The sequence below is a fragment of the Rana temporaria genome, chromosome 2 (genome assembly GCF_905171775.1).
Source record: "Rana temporaria chromosome 2, aRanTem1.1, whole genome shotgun sequence".
NCBI classification, from domain to species: domain Eukaryota; kingdom Metazoa; phylum Chordata; class Amphibia; order Anura; family Ranidae; genus Rana; species Rana temporaria.
Window position 1 is genome coordinate 436,286,276 of NC_053490.1, and position 15,040 is coordinate 436,301,315.

Consider the following 15,040-nt stretch of genomic DNA (forward strand, 5'->3'; position numbering starts at 1 on the left):
GCTAAAGTCAGAACTGTGGGACTTCACCTGCAATTATATACATTATGGCCCAGATTCTCAAAGGCGTTACGACGGCGCAACACCATTTGCGCCGTTGTAAGTCCTAATCTGGCCCTGGGTATCTATGCGACTGATTCTTAGAATCAGTTACGCATAGATACCCATTAGATCTGACAGGCGTAAGGCTCTTACGCTGTCAGATCTTAAATGCAATTTTTTTCCCGCCGCTAGGTGTCGCCGACGTAGTTTTCCCCGTCGCTTATGTAAATTAGCAAATTACGACGATTCCCGAACGTACGTGCGCTCGACGCAGACAATTTACGACGTTACCGTAGCCTTTGCGACGTGTAAAGTTGACCCTGGGTCTATGAGGCGCAGCCAATGTTAAGTATGGCCGTCATTCCCTCGTCGAAATTTAAAAAATCTACGTCGTTTGCGTAAGACGTCCGTGAATGGCGCTGGACGCTGTTTACGTTAACGTCTAAGCAAATGACGTCGGTGCAACGTCATTTAGCGCAATGCACGTCGGGTAATTTACCCAACGGAGCATGCGCAGTACGCTCGGCGCGGGAACGCGCCTAATTTAAATGGTGCCCGCCCCATTTGAATTGGGCGGCCTTGCGCCAAGCGCTTTTACGATACACCGCCGCAAGTTTACAGGTAAGTGTTCTGAGAATCAGGCACTAACGCTGTAAACCTGCGGCGGTGTAACGTAAATCACATACGTTACGCTGCCCAGGAGCAACGTAATTATATGTGAATCTGGCCCTATATTATTAGTGCAATGCCCCATTAGTCAAAAAAGTCACAATTTTGAGTCCATTGCTCAAGGCTACATAGTGACCTGGAAAGAGGAAGGGACCTTGCACGGCCCAGAAATGTTGGCTTATTTGCCTAATGTGTCATTGCACTAATAAATGAGTGTACACAGAATGTTTGCAATGGAGTGCTGGTGACATCCCACTGTTGCACTTTGATTTACATGGTGCCATCCACCAGAGTCAGTAAGACCACCTATCTACTACCAAGGCTGAACACTGAAAGGAGTGCGGTCCTCATCCTTTGATTTCATGAAGACAGAGCTATTTGCCGAGGTTTAAAGCAACATCTGACAAATCCTTCACTTCAAAGACCCCTAAACAAATTTAATCAGAGTTTTAATCTCCAGGGAGAAAGTACTATAGAATTATTTTTATTATTATTAGATTTTGTTCTTGGGCTCTGTCCTAAAATGTGACTTTCAATGATTATTATCTGTCTGAGTGTACTGCATCATATTGGAAAGACGCCATCATACTTAAAACTGTCAAATTGTGTGAGTGTGCATTGGGCTCAAAAGGAGTTTAAAGTGGAACTTCGCCCAAAAGGGGAAGTTCCTCTTTTCCTCCTCCTCTTCCCTCCTTTCCGATATTTGGAATGTTTTTTTTTGGAGGGTTGGGGGAGCTGGAACCTGATTTTGACAGGTACCAGTTCCCACTTTCAGTTAGATCGCCAAGAGCGGAAGTTGGCCCCGTCCTCCTTGGTCTATCAAAAGAGCTACTTTTTTTTATTAATTAGGGCTGTGGAAATTAACGATTAATTCCTCTATTAATCGTTAATTTTTTTAATCGATCAAAATTCTTTTGATCGGTACTCACCTCTCTGCCAGCTTCCGGGTCTTTAGGGAGTTCTGTCGGAGATCCGGTGACATCACTGTGTCACCATGTCCATCTGAAGGGCATTTTTGCTGTGCCTTCATATCTGTATCTTGACGGACTGATGTTAACTCATCCTCATCTGGATTCAGCAGTGGTATCGTTGTACACATTTTTATACCAGTATCATACTTAGCTACATGTTTTTATGACTGCTTTTGCTACCGTTTGGTATTACTCGCATAATTTTTAAAGTTTTTGTAGCTACATTGATTTTATCTCCAGTGCAATATTTAGTTTGTTACCTACTTGAAGACTATAAAAGTTTTAATGCTATTCCCATCGAGCGCTGCCTTTGTGTGTTTTTTTTATCCTGCTATCCTTTTTTCCAGTGGTTGGTAGCTGCACTGGGAATTAGCCTGCAAGGAGATCAGCTAAAAAAGCTAGTTGGATCTATATATGCTTTATAATGAATCTAAATTAGTCGATTAATCTTTTTTTTTTTTATCGACTAATCGAACAAGAATTTTTTTTATCAGAAACAGCCCTATTATTATTAATATAATACAGGATTTATATAGCGCCGACAGTACAGTTACAATACAATTCAATACCATCTGTACCTGTAGACCTAAAATTGACAGATCCAGCAATACAAAGGGTATGTGGGAGCCAATTTGAACAATCTACAGTAGATCATGCCAATCCTTTCAGGATTGTTATTGTGATTAATAAATTGTTCATTCTGCTCTTGATCGAGCAGATCATAATCTACACGTTCAAAGAGACTGCCAAATCATGTCTTGCCTGATAGTTGCGCTGATGTGACTACAAATCTGAGGACTGGAAATTGATTTGCTTCCCTTCCTTTTAGAAGCCAAGTCAAAATGCAAGGCAACTGAGTAACTGATCATGCCCTTCACCGCCAGGGATTAGAAGTATCCCAAGAATACTGAAAGTTAAATTACATAATGTCTGCATAACTTTCCATAGTTGACTATCGTGTTCCCGTTGAGTAGTCCCATATACATTAATGTCATTGCTCACGCTGAAGAAGCTGGGTTTACCAGCTGGAGTCTCCCAGATGACATTTTGAAAAATTTCAACAGCAGATGAAATGCAAAGAATGAGTTTCCTAAATCTATGAAGCTCAACATCATAAAAGTTATATTGTACTTTGAATCTGATGCATTTGAATGGCCGTCAAAGTTAACTCAATTTTAACAGCCTGTGTAGTGTTATTTTTTTACTGAAAAGGACATCAGACCAATTGGTATTTGGCATTTGCTGCAATATTTTTGAAGGAAAGGGAACAAAGGCAATGTTTTCTTATTTATTGTTTAGGGCATTGTATTAAAACAATCCTGCATGCTGTATCCTTGGACCAGATTCCAGCAAACAGTATGTAGTAACTTCACTTGGGAAGTAACATAAATGGCAACCAGACCAGCTGGTATTAAATATTTGCAACATGACCTAAGGATTAATGACTCCAGTCTGCATAGTGCCATTCTTCACACAAAAAGATATCAAGCCAATCGGTATTAAGGGTTTGCAACAATGGGCCAGATTCACAAAAGAGATACGACGGCGTATCTCCTGATACGCCATCGTATCTCTGTTTTAGGGCCGTTCTAACTATGCGACTGATTCATAGAATCAGTTACGCATAGCTAGCCCTAAGATCCGACAGGTGTAATTGAATTACACCATCGGATCCTAGGATGCAATACTTCGGCCGCCGCTGGGGGGAGTTTGCGTCGTAAACCAGCGTCGGGTATGCAAATTAGCAGTTACGGCGATCCACAAAGGTTTTTCCCGTCGTTACGTCGGCGCAAGTCTTAGTTTCCCGTCGCAAAGTTAGGGGTACTTTAACATGGTGTAAAATTACTCCACCATGTTAAAGTATGCCCGTCTTTCCCGCGTCGCTTTTGAATTTTTTTGTTTTCCCGGCGTAAGTATGTTACGCACGTTGCGATTCTCAACACGTCGGCGCGTCGTAATTTCGCGCAAAGCACGTCGGGAAATTTGCGAACGGAGCATGCGCAGTACGTCTGGCGCGGGAGCGCGCCTAATTTAAATGGTACCCGCCCCATTTGAATTGGGCCGCCTTGCGCCGGACGTGTTTATGATACACTGCCGCAAGTTTACAGGTAAGTGCTTTGTGGATCGGGCACTTAGACTGAAAACTTGCGGCGGTGTAACGTAAACGGGTTACGTTACGCTGCGCCGCAGGTACGAGAATCTGGCCCAATATTTCTAGAGGAAAGGGAACTAAGGCAATGTTATCATATTTATGGATTAGGATATTGTGTTAAAACAATCACAAGGGAAGTAACACAAAGGGCAGCCAATATGTGCTACATGACCAGTGGTTGTAAACCTTTGATATGAAAAACTAACAAATCATACCCCCCTTTATGCCCTGTACATACGATTGGATTTCTGATGGAATAAAATCCGATCGGTCTTGCATACACACTATCAGACTAAATTCCAGACGTAAAACACTACGAAGAGCCGGAAAAAAAAATGAAGTTCAATGCTTCCGAGCATGCGTCGACTTGATTCTGAGCATGCATGGATTTTTCACACAAACGATCGGAATTTACTAACGTTTTTTTTTTCATCTGAAAAATGTAAAACATGTTCTATTTTTTTACATTGATGGAAAAAAGACCGATGGGGCCCACACACGATCGGTTTGTCCGATGAAAAAAGTCCATCAGACTTTTTTCATCGGGAAAAAAACGATTGTGTGTACACGGCTTCAGTGTGTACTAACCTCAATCAAAAGAGCCTAGTGTTATTTCTATCAGCTACATAACAATACAGTTCCAAGCATACAAATAAATTACATTCATCCTGCGGTATGATGCCTGATGTGTTGTGCAGAGTAATAGTACCCCGAAACATCACATCATGCATGACGCCGCATTTCCCTGAAAGCAGTACTTGTCACAAAAATGTCAAGTCATATACTGTCAAAAGTTTGGCTAGGGGAGGGAAAAAAGAGTTCACAGGCCCGAAGCTTTATTGAACTGCCAGTGGATACACACAGGTGGGAGAGGAGTGGGGGAAGGGAAATCTTCAGACGTCCTCTTCCTCCTTAAAGTCCATCAAGTGATAGTCTCTGAGCAGACTGTAAGTCAGTCTGCAACAGTCCTCGATGGACATCCTCTCCCGCTGGTGTGATTTCTATCAGCACTGTCATTAATTTGCATGACTAATTTTTGACAGTCTATGATGACACCACAGAATCCCAGGGGACAGCCCCCACATCCAGCACACAGAAGGTGATTGAGAGCCTCAGCTACACATGTTTCTGTATGGGACTGTGTGGAGGAGGGGGTGTCCATTTTCTCCATTCAGGTCTTCAATTGTCATCACAATGATGCCCTCTGCCTGTTGGACCTGATAAATAGCCTTTGATCTGTGTGTTTAAGAGGTAAAAGAGCTGCAGATGAACAGATACAATTTAGATTGGAGGATTTTTTTTGTATCTCTGTGTATCACCTGAGACTTGGATCCTGTCCCTTTAAAGCATGTTATACAGAACAGTGCTTGGGCTGTGTCATTTAGCCCCCTGTATCGCCTAAAATACCTGGCTGATCCAGCCAGTTTCCACCCTCCCCTCTGTAAACTGACCACAGTTCATCATGGCTGCTGAGCCCTGAGACTGTGGTCAGTTTATGTGCCTCTGTCATACACTGTCTCCTATCTGCTCTCCTCTCTGCTCTACCCCCTTGGACTCCCCACCTGTCAGCTTGTAACTGTGCCGACCACCGCCCCTCTGATGCTGCTGAAATAACATGTATGTTTTCATACTCTCCGCTCTGTATCCTAATGCTGTGTGCCCCGTGTGTCGGTGCTCGCGTGACTGGCCGGCTCTCTCCAGCTCCCGACTGACGTCAGTGGGGGAATCTCGGCGCCGCCCAATTCTAGCTGTCAGACGGGGAGAGGTGAGAGCCAGCTGGTCACGTGAGCTCCGATCGACACTCTGAAATTACGTATAATTGGCATTTGTTTTATAAATCACACACACCGGGGGACACGGCATTAAGAGACAGAGAAGATAGTATAAAGTAGTGAGAGTAGTTTAACAACCACGTTAAGGATTAATGGCCCCCTCCTTTACCAAAAGTCTTCCTATTAAAAAAGACCAGACCCCCTGACTTGGATTTATTTGACCACAGAAGCCATTTTATTAAACCATAATAATTAAAGACAATGTGATCCTAACATTTCATATTCCTGATATGTGCCTGTTGTACCATATAATGGAAAAGAGTACCGCTCCAAGCCCTGCGACCTATGCTGTGCTCCCGCCCTGTAGTACTGACAGGTGCAGACTCTGCGCTGATCCGTGTTGTACCATATACTTGTGGAATAAAGTATCCTGTTCTCTTTGCATTGCTTCCTTTGTGTGGAATACCTGGTGATCCTGCCAGTCCACATACTTTCCTATTGCAAACCAACCTCACTAGGCATGAGAGCACATCCTTCCCAGCATGTTCAGTCAGTTTTCTGGCTCTACTGGGATCACAACTTTCCTGTCATCCAATAGCCCAGACTTGTGGTGACACACCCACACCCGTGCCCATCAGGGCCGCCATCAGGGGGGTACAGGCATTACACCTGTAAGGGGCCCGGAGGCCCACAGGGCCCCAGATGACAACCCCATTTTTTTTTAATATATTCTTATTTTATTTTTTTATTAAAGGACCAATTTTTTTTTATTTTTTTTTTAGAGGTCCGGATTCCCCCAGGGCCCTGGATGGCAACCCCCCCTTTTTTTTTTTATAAAAAAAAATTTTTTTTTTAATATATTTTTATTTTATTTTTTATTAAAGGGACAATTTTTTTTTTATGGGTCCGGAGGTCCCAGGGCCCCGGATGACAACCCCCTTTTTTTTATAAAAAAAAATATATTTTTTTTATAAAAATAATATATATTTTTTATATTATTTTATTTCTTTTTTTTCTTTTTAGTTCTTTTATATATATATATATATATATATATATATATATATATATATATATATATATATATATATATATATATAATTAAAGGGCTCAGAGGTCCCCAGGGCCCCATGTGGCAAACCCCCTTTTTTTAATTTTTATATAGTCATTTTTATTTTTGTTTATATATATATATATAAACCCCACTTTTTTTGTAATTCCTTTTTATAAAAAATACTAATAATTTGTATGTGTATATATATATATATATATATATATATATATATATATATATATATATATATATATATATATATATATATATATAGGGCCCAGAGGTCTCCAGGGCCCCAGATGGCAACCCTCCTTTTTAAAAAAAGAAAATATATATATTTTTTATTTTTATTAAAGGGCCCAGAGGTCCCCAAGGCCCCCGGATGGCTACCCCCTCTCAATTTGTGGCAGCCCCCCCTGCTTCTCAATTTCAGGCGGCAGCACCCCCCCCCCCCCCCGGTTCTCTGCTCCAGGGGGCCCATGCCTGAAGCTGAATAAGGGGCCCCATAATTCCATAATTCCTGATGGTGGCCCTGCTGCCCATTAGTGTACTGCTCTTTCTGCACTCTTACCTCTCTATTCCCCTTATGTAGCTGAGAATAGAGGTTATGTGATCACTTATAAAAAAGGAAAAAGGGTATTTATAATGTTTTTTTTTTTATCTATAAAGAAATGTTTTGCCTTTCATTTCCATTTTAAACTGAATGGTAAGGGTTCACATATACTCATACCTCCCAACATTTTGAGATGGGAATAAGGGACACCTATCAACAAAAGTATGCAGGTATAGGACACACCCCTTGACAAGCCCCCCTTAAAGGAGAATTGTACAAAAAAAAAGGATTGGTTAAACCCACAAGTGCTTTTTTTTACCATTACTATTCCTTTATATTGGCTTTTGGAATTTAAAAATGCAGCAATTTAGAAATCGGATGAAAGGTTTAGCACTGGGAAACACTTTTTGATGGATAAAAAGTGCATTTTATATAAAGCTATATAGATTAGACCAAAATGAGGGACAAATGAGGAGGAAAGAGGGACATTGTTTCAAATCAGGGACAGTGCCTTGAAATCAGGGACAGTTGGGATCTATGTATACTTTAAATATCTAACAATGCAAACACAAATAACAAACATACACACTTTAAAACTGAAGTAACCAGAGAGAGAGAGAGAGAGACTGTGGGCCAGATTCACATAAGAGATACGACAGCGTATCTCCTGATACGCCGTCGTATCTCTGTGATCCGCTCGTCCTAACTATGCGACTGATTCATAGAATCAGTTACGCATAGATAGCCCTAAGATCCGACAGGTGTAATGGGGAAATTGGGCCGGCTTGCGCCGAGCGCATTTACGATACACCGCCGCAAGTTTACAGGTACGTTTTCTGAGAATCAGGCACTTACGCTGTAAACCGATGGCTCCCACACACGATCGGTTTTGACCGATGAAAACGGTCCATCAGACCATTCTCATTGGTTTAACTGATCATATGTACGCGGCATTAGTGTCCATTCTTTAAAAGTCAGCAGCTGCAGTATTTGTAGCTGCTGGCTTTAAAAAAAAAATTGGGCAGAACCTCTGCTTTAAAGGGCAACCCCACTTTTGTGGGGACAAAATAGAAAATATTTAGCAATTGCTACACAAGCCATATTGTACTTTAATGTTGATAACAGTTACCTTTCCTTTTCAATCTGTAGCCTATGTAATTTTATGTAAAATTCAATGCAATTTGGCGACCTGGCGGTATTCTATACACCGTTCCCAGAGATGTAATTTATTGCTTGTGTGATTGGCTGTCGGATATTTCCAGGAGTTTGCATACAAGTCAAATACAAGTCAAATTTTAGGTACCAGCTGAAATATGGAATGTCAGTTTTGGTGAGATACTCCCCAAAGTGGACCTTCAGTCATTTTTTCAACTTTCCATCTATTAAATCTTCTGCCCTTGTTGTTTTAACTTTGGATAGTAAAACATGTAGCACCTGGCTCTCTGCAGCCTTGGTCCCTTCCTCGATATTGTCTTTATCTGTTCCCACTGCCCTCTGATATCCCTATGAAACACTTCTCAACCCTTTGCTGTTTCTTGCCTGTCTGTGATTCAGTGCCCTCTCCTACTCCTCCAGCTGTCCTCCTCAGTCTGTGATTCATTGCCCACCTATCATCTCTTCCATCTCCAGCTGTAACTATGGTACTTGTTTTTTCGTTTACATTTTTTCACACTCATACTTTTTTTGACTCTGCTAGCCCAGTCTTTGTTTTTTTTCTGTTTGCACTCCTCTAGCCTCTCTGGCCTCTTAGTTAATTTCCCTAACTAACTCCCCTTGACTATGAGTGAAACTTCTCTATCCTACTGGGTGCGTAAATCCTTCTTTCTTCTACCCCTCAACCTTCCCCTTGCTCTATGAGTACCACTATCTCTTACTACTGATATTTTTGAAAAAAATGGGGGGAGTGGTGGCGGGGAAACTCATGCAATTTTTTTCAATGATTTTTATCCATATTGCAGGGACCAAACATTACATTAAAGCCGCAAGCAGTATTAAATTACTTTTTTCTGAGAGTAATCTCATGTTGTGCAGGGACATTTCTAAACACGTGCCACTACTATAGACACCCAGCAGGTACGATATTTAAAGGAATTTTTTTTTCACTTTAAGCATCATTAAAATCGCTGCTCCACTAAAAACTACAGTTTTTAAAAGTTTTTTTTCCATTGATACATGTTCCCTGGGGCAAGATCCGGGTTCTCAAAGATGTTTTCCAACAATAACTTAAATATTGGGCTTTAAAATGAGCACTTTTGAATTCGAACGTTCGAGTCCCATAGACTTCAATGGGGTTCTAAATGTTCGTGCGAGCGTTCGGTCCATTCGAAAGTTCTGGTGCGAACCGAACGCGGGTATGTTTGGCTCATCCCTATTAGGAATAACTCACTTAAATCTGTCCAAACAAGAGTCTAGTAGACATCCCAGGTATGATAAAGTTTGAAACACAAAATCATAAATTATAATATAATAAATAACTATAAATAATTATAACAAATAATAATGTAATTATAATAAAAATTATTCAATAATGTAATTAAATCAAAAACATTGAAATTTGCTCAGTTGCAGAATTGTTGCTGTCATTATTTTTATGACGAGTTTGATGACGAATTTCCCCACAAATTGCTATTGCTCAATTCTGCAAGTGATTCTAATTTATTATTGCTGTCTTCTAGCTGGTCTAAAAGCACTTTTGATGTAAAGGGACAGTTTTTGGCTGCTATGGACAATCTCCAGTTTCCAGGCAGAAAAAAAACTGTTTTTATTATATAAAACTGCATGCAGGACACTGGGCAGACTACTAGGGACAAAGGGTGTGTGTAATTATTTGATACAGTACTGTATTTGTATTGTTTCACTTTTTGAATTTGGCACCGAACTCCGTCCCTGTGTATCGTAACGTCACAGGGAACAGAGCTCAGCAATCGGCACTGTGAATCGAACAAGGAGACACAGCAGAGGAGCCCGCACACACAGCGGGGACACATCGCAGGATCCAGGGACAAGGTAAGTAACTTCCCCCTGTATCCTGCAATGCAATCCCGAGTCTGGCTCGGGGATACCGCTTTTGGTATGAAAATTTCCCCCCCGAGCTGACTCGGGAATACCGCTAAGGAGGTTAAATTTAGAGGGGACTCTGAGTGTTAGTTGACTCAAATATGTATCATTTTGGCTAAATGTGGCTTTTGTTTCAGCCGTGGCTGTGCTGAGAGTGACCACCATTGTATGTCTGGCAGCAGCTAAGTCAGGGTAATATTGGTTGTCTCCCCTCGGCAGCCAATCAGTGGGGATTAGTCGTCCCGCCGTGCATGCTGGGGAGGGGTACTTAAAGAACCAACGCCACTGGACTGGGGTCGTCGATCCCTGGTCTGTCGTCCCACCACCCCGTGTGTGGCCCTCCTGGCCGGGGGTGCCTGCTCCTGCAATCCTGGCTCTGGAACCACGTTGTTCCGGGGTTGTGATCTGTTAAGTAGGCCCAGTAAGCAGACTGGGTTTACGGGTTTAAGGTGATCCTGTGCTGTCCGTCCTGGAGGGAGGAAGCCGCTTGATGAAGGACCTATCTTGGAGAGGACCAAGCTGAAGGCTGGTATGTCAGGAGGGGCCTGGAAACTTCATTGAAGGATGCACCGTGTACTGAGAGGCTTGATGGTGATCGCCTATCAGACTTGAATTCTGCAGAGATTAATCTGAAGAGATCCGAGTGCTGAATTCTGTGCTAGGGGATTCTGGACCGAAAGTATCTCAACTCAAAGGAAGGTCTGTGGCAGAGACTGTACTTTGTTCCGTGCACCACTCCGGCTGCTAGGCCGGTGAGAGGGACCTATCCGGGTGTGCAATACCCACTCTGACTAGAGTGGTGACGAAAGGTGTATTGCTGGAAGCAGGAATGTTTCTGGATTGAAATTTCACACCTGAACCTATCTACTTGTTACCCTTCCACCCCTTCATCCACTTCTTCTTTCCTTACCCAGTTCTACAAATAAATCTTAGAAAAAGAAGTGTAAAGTGTGAACTTTCTCAACTCTCATCTACCACCCTGGATGGCGAGAAAATAGAGGTAACATGCCGCCGGAAAATATTCCACCAGCTCCTTGGGGGGGGGTAGTGCTACACACTGTATAACACATATTCATATATGTCCTTGGAAAAGGCTTGATACAAACACTTTTAGGACTATAAACCTGCTGGGAGTGGGTGCAGATCTTCCGTTCTTTGCTAGTCTTCCTTGGTAAGATGATACATAACATAATGTGGAGATACAGGGGAAGAAGTGGAGGTTCGCCTCACTTCCTGTCAGGATTTGGGAGTTTAAAGTCTTTCAACCAATTTATGTCAGCTTTAAAGGAGTTGTAAAGAAATTTTTTTTTCACCTTAATGCAATCTATACTTTTAGGTGAAAAAACATCGGATGATGTCGCCCGCCCCCCCCCCCCCAAGCCCCTGTTTTACTTACCTGACCTTTCGAAAGTCCCGCGCTCGGTCCCGAGATCCTCTTCGCCGCTCAGCCTGGCCGCTGATTGGCTAGAGCGGATGGATTGAGAGCAGCGCAGTCATTGACTGGCGGTGTTGTCAATCACATCCAGTGACGCGGCGAGCCGAGGGTCGGAGCCGAGTGATACAGTGAGCGGCTATGTCCGCTCACTGTATCACGGGAGCACGCCCGCAAGGACTCATCACCATGCGAGCTCTCTCGCATGACTGTAGTGAGTTCTTGCGGGGAGGACCAGAGACAGCCGCCGAGCGACCCCAGAAGACGTGGATCGGGGCCACTCTGTGCAAAACGAACTGCACAGTGGAGGTAAGTATAACATGTTTGTTATTTTAAAGAGAAAAAAATTCCTATAGTAATCCTTTAACTCAAATATGTTTTATATGCAATTTGTTACTTATTATTGAAACAAACTGTTAAATTGATTATAAACCTCAGACATGAAATATGAACAAAGCATATGCTCCTATAGTGTGTGCTTGTCTCAATACAGAGCACTAAGTGTAATTTCTCTCTGCTACTTCGTTCTTCTGCTATAGGCATGAGTCACTTCTAAAGAGTTTTTGTGACATCAAGAAAAAAAATGGTGACAAGGGAGGGCACAGACTGTGATTGACAGTCTCAGCTCTGTTCCTGTGTGTTGTTTGAAGGGGGGTGTGTCCCTTCCCTCCAATCAGCTGTCAGAGCTCTCCTCACTGATGTAACTGCAGCTTCCCGTCCCCTGCTTTTCAGAGCTGAGAGATCCTGTGTAAATTTTGCACTTTGAATGGCTGTAGGGGAAACATAGCTGTAGATAGACAGGTACGGCTTATGTAAGATGATTTGTTTCATCTCTGTGTATCACCTGAGGCCAGTCACTTCACAGTATACAATATGTAGGGGTTTACAACCACTTTAAGATTGATTTACTTTAAAAAGCACATGTATACCTAGAACCTGCCCAATGTTACTGCAATAGAACAAACTGATTGGGTGATTTTTCCAAACAGGGACACTGACAGGAATAAGATTCTTACTTAAAATTATAATATTTATTTTAGAAGCCTCATATATAAAGTTTTTTTTTTCTTTAATAGGGAAGGGTGGTGGGGTAATAGGAGTGATAAGCTATAAAGGGGTAATATGACTTTTAGAAGCCTCTTATATAATGTTGTGGTTTTTTTTCGTGGGTAGGGGGGGGGGGGTTGCACTCCCCCTCCCCCTTTTGTTTCTCTGTTCTCTAGGGGGGGGGGGGTGGGGGAGAGCCACGGGGACCAAGTGGGGGGGAAGAGGACAGCATTTTGTTTTGGTTTTGGGGAGGGGGGTATATAGGATATACTGTAGATAATGAATTTTACACTATTACAATGTTTTGGATATGTGATATATGGTTACATGGAATTGTTGAAAAATCAATAAGAAATTTGATAATAATAAAAAAAAAAATGATAATATTAAGATCTTGGCTATGGGTCCACTACTTAATATGTATTCCTGTTTACGATAAAACTTTATAGTTGTACCGTATGCTTTAAGACACGGCACTGCATTCAACGATAATGCTGTGGACAGCTACAATATAACAGATATCATTTAGCAATAGCTCTTCCATGGTAAGGGAACCCTCTTCCCAGCATGTGTGATACTAGTACACATTAAGACATCCATTTTGCTCCTGCTGGTTTCTTTGGCATTGGCCGAGAATAACTATCTCCCCGTGTCTGTAACACAAGCTCAAACTGTGTGGCATCCTCTCCCTGCCAGTAATTAGTGACTTCCATGGCAAACATCCAGAGCAGCAACCAAGCACAGGGCTTCATTTCCTAGCCTCGCTAACGAGGTCACTTTGGCAAATACAATGATAAATGATATCACTGTGCCTGCTTATCAAAGAACATATCGGTCACATGAGAACAGCTAGAAGGAGAACATTCAGCCAATCGCCTACATCCAGTACTTTAAGATTCACATAATCACACATAACACGTGCCACATAAAACATAGCGTCGTGATGTGTTGTAGGACAAACTTGGTTCAAGGTAGCGAGCTTTAGATTATATGATAACATGTTGTGTTAACCATTTTAAAGACCAGAATAAAAGCTGAAATTTCAGTGCTGTGGGATACAGCAATTGTTGCTCTTTGTGTACTTTGTATATGAGGTTATTAGGTTCTCATGGGTGAACTGGGTCTATACACATTTATATCTTCCTAAAGTCCCATTAGATTTCCCCCATAGACTTGTATGTGTTTTGACAGATTGAAAAAATCACAGAACAGTACAGAGAGGCACCAAAGGACAAGCTACATATCTATTGGCTATATGTACAGAAATATGGTTATTATCCTAAAATAAACTTATCACGGAACAATTTTCAACTCTGCATGTGATTAAAAAATGTACAAACAGAGAGGATGTCTTTAGAGAAATTAAAAACACAAGATAGTACAGCGCTATGGGATAAATGACCACCAAAAAATTATTGCAGATCAATATGGTGAATACTATGTGGCAACAAAAAAACTTGAACAAATTGTTGAGTGAAAAAGTCTATGTATAGTCCAAAACACAATTGATTAGAAAAACATCCAAGTGTATGAGACAGTTCAGAAGTGATTCTTCATAAGTGAATATCATGTGTAGCTGAAAGTAGAAAATCCTCCACCAAAAAGAACACCGGATAAGTGAGAATATAATCTCCTTACCAAAAAGAAAGACCGGATTTGCAGCGGTCTTATGGAGCCCAGGGATGTTTATACTAGTCTTCCCAAAAAGACTGTTTCAATGACTGGAAAAATCCACAGGACCGGTTCCGGATCATGTATGTTCCAACAATCATGTACCGATATGACCACCCATGTAATAGAAAGTAATGGGATACCGCATAGTGAAATACTGTATAACAGGGCGGGTTTAATGAAAACACAGAATGTGCACTTACAATGTGTTGAGTAATGCAGCGCGAAATGGATAAAATCAAATGGGAGAGGATGGCGTCTCCTCGGATCTACAGATCCTCCTCCGTCTGCTTCAAACACCGGTGTCACGTGTCTCCGTATAGCATGATGACGTCACCTAGCTAAGCCACACCTACGCGTTTCGTCACGAGTAGGACGTCTTCGGGGATAGGCTGCTCTTTCTTTAGAGAAATTGGCATGTCAATTGGTCAGTAAAAGGAAATCTGTAAAAGCTGATGTTTGCGCCAGCCCCGTCCTGGTCTTCCTACCGGACTGGAAGATGATAGGCCCCATTGGAAGACTTCCCCTAACCTCTTGCTCTAGGGACAACTTTTGGATTTCTCCTCACTTTCTTTCTCACTCAGGGACAATGATCATCTATGCAAACAGAAGGATGAATCTTTACA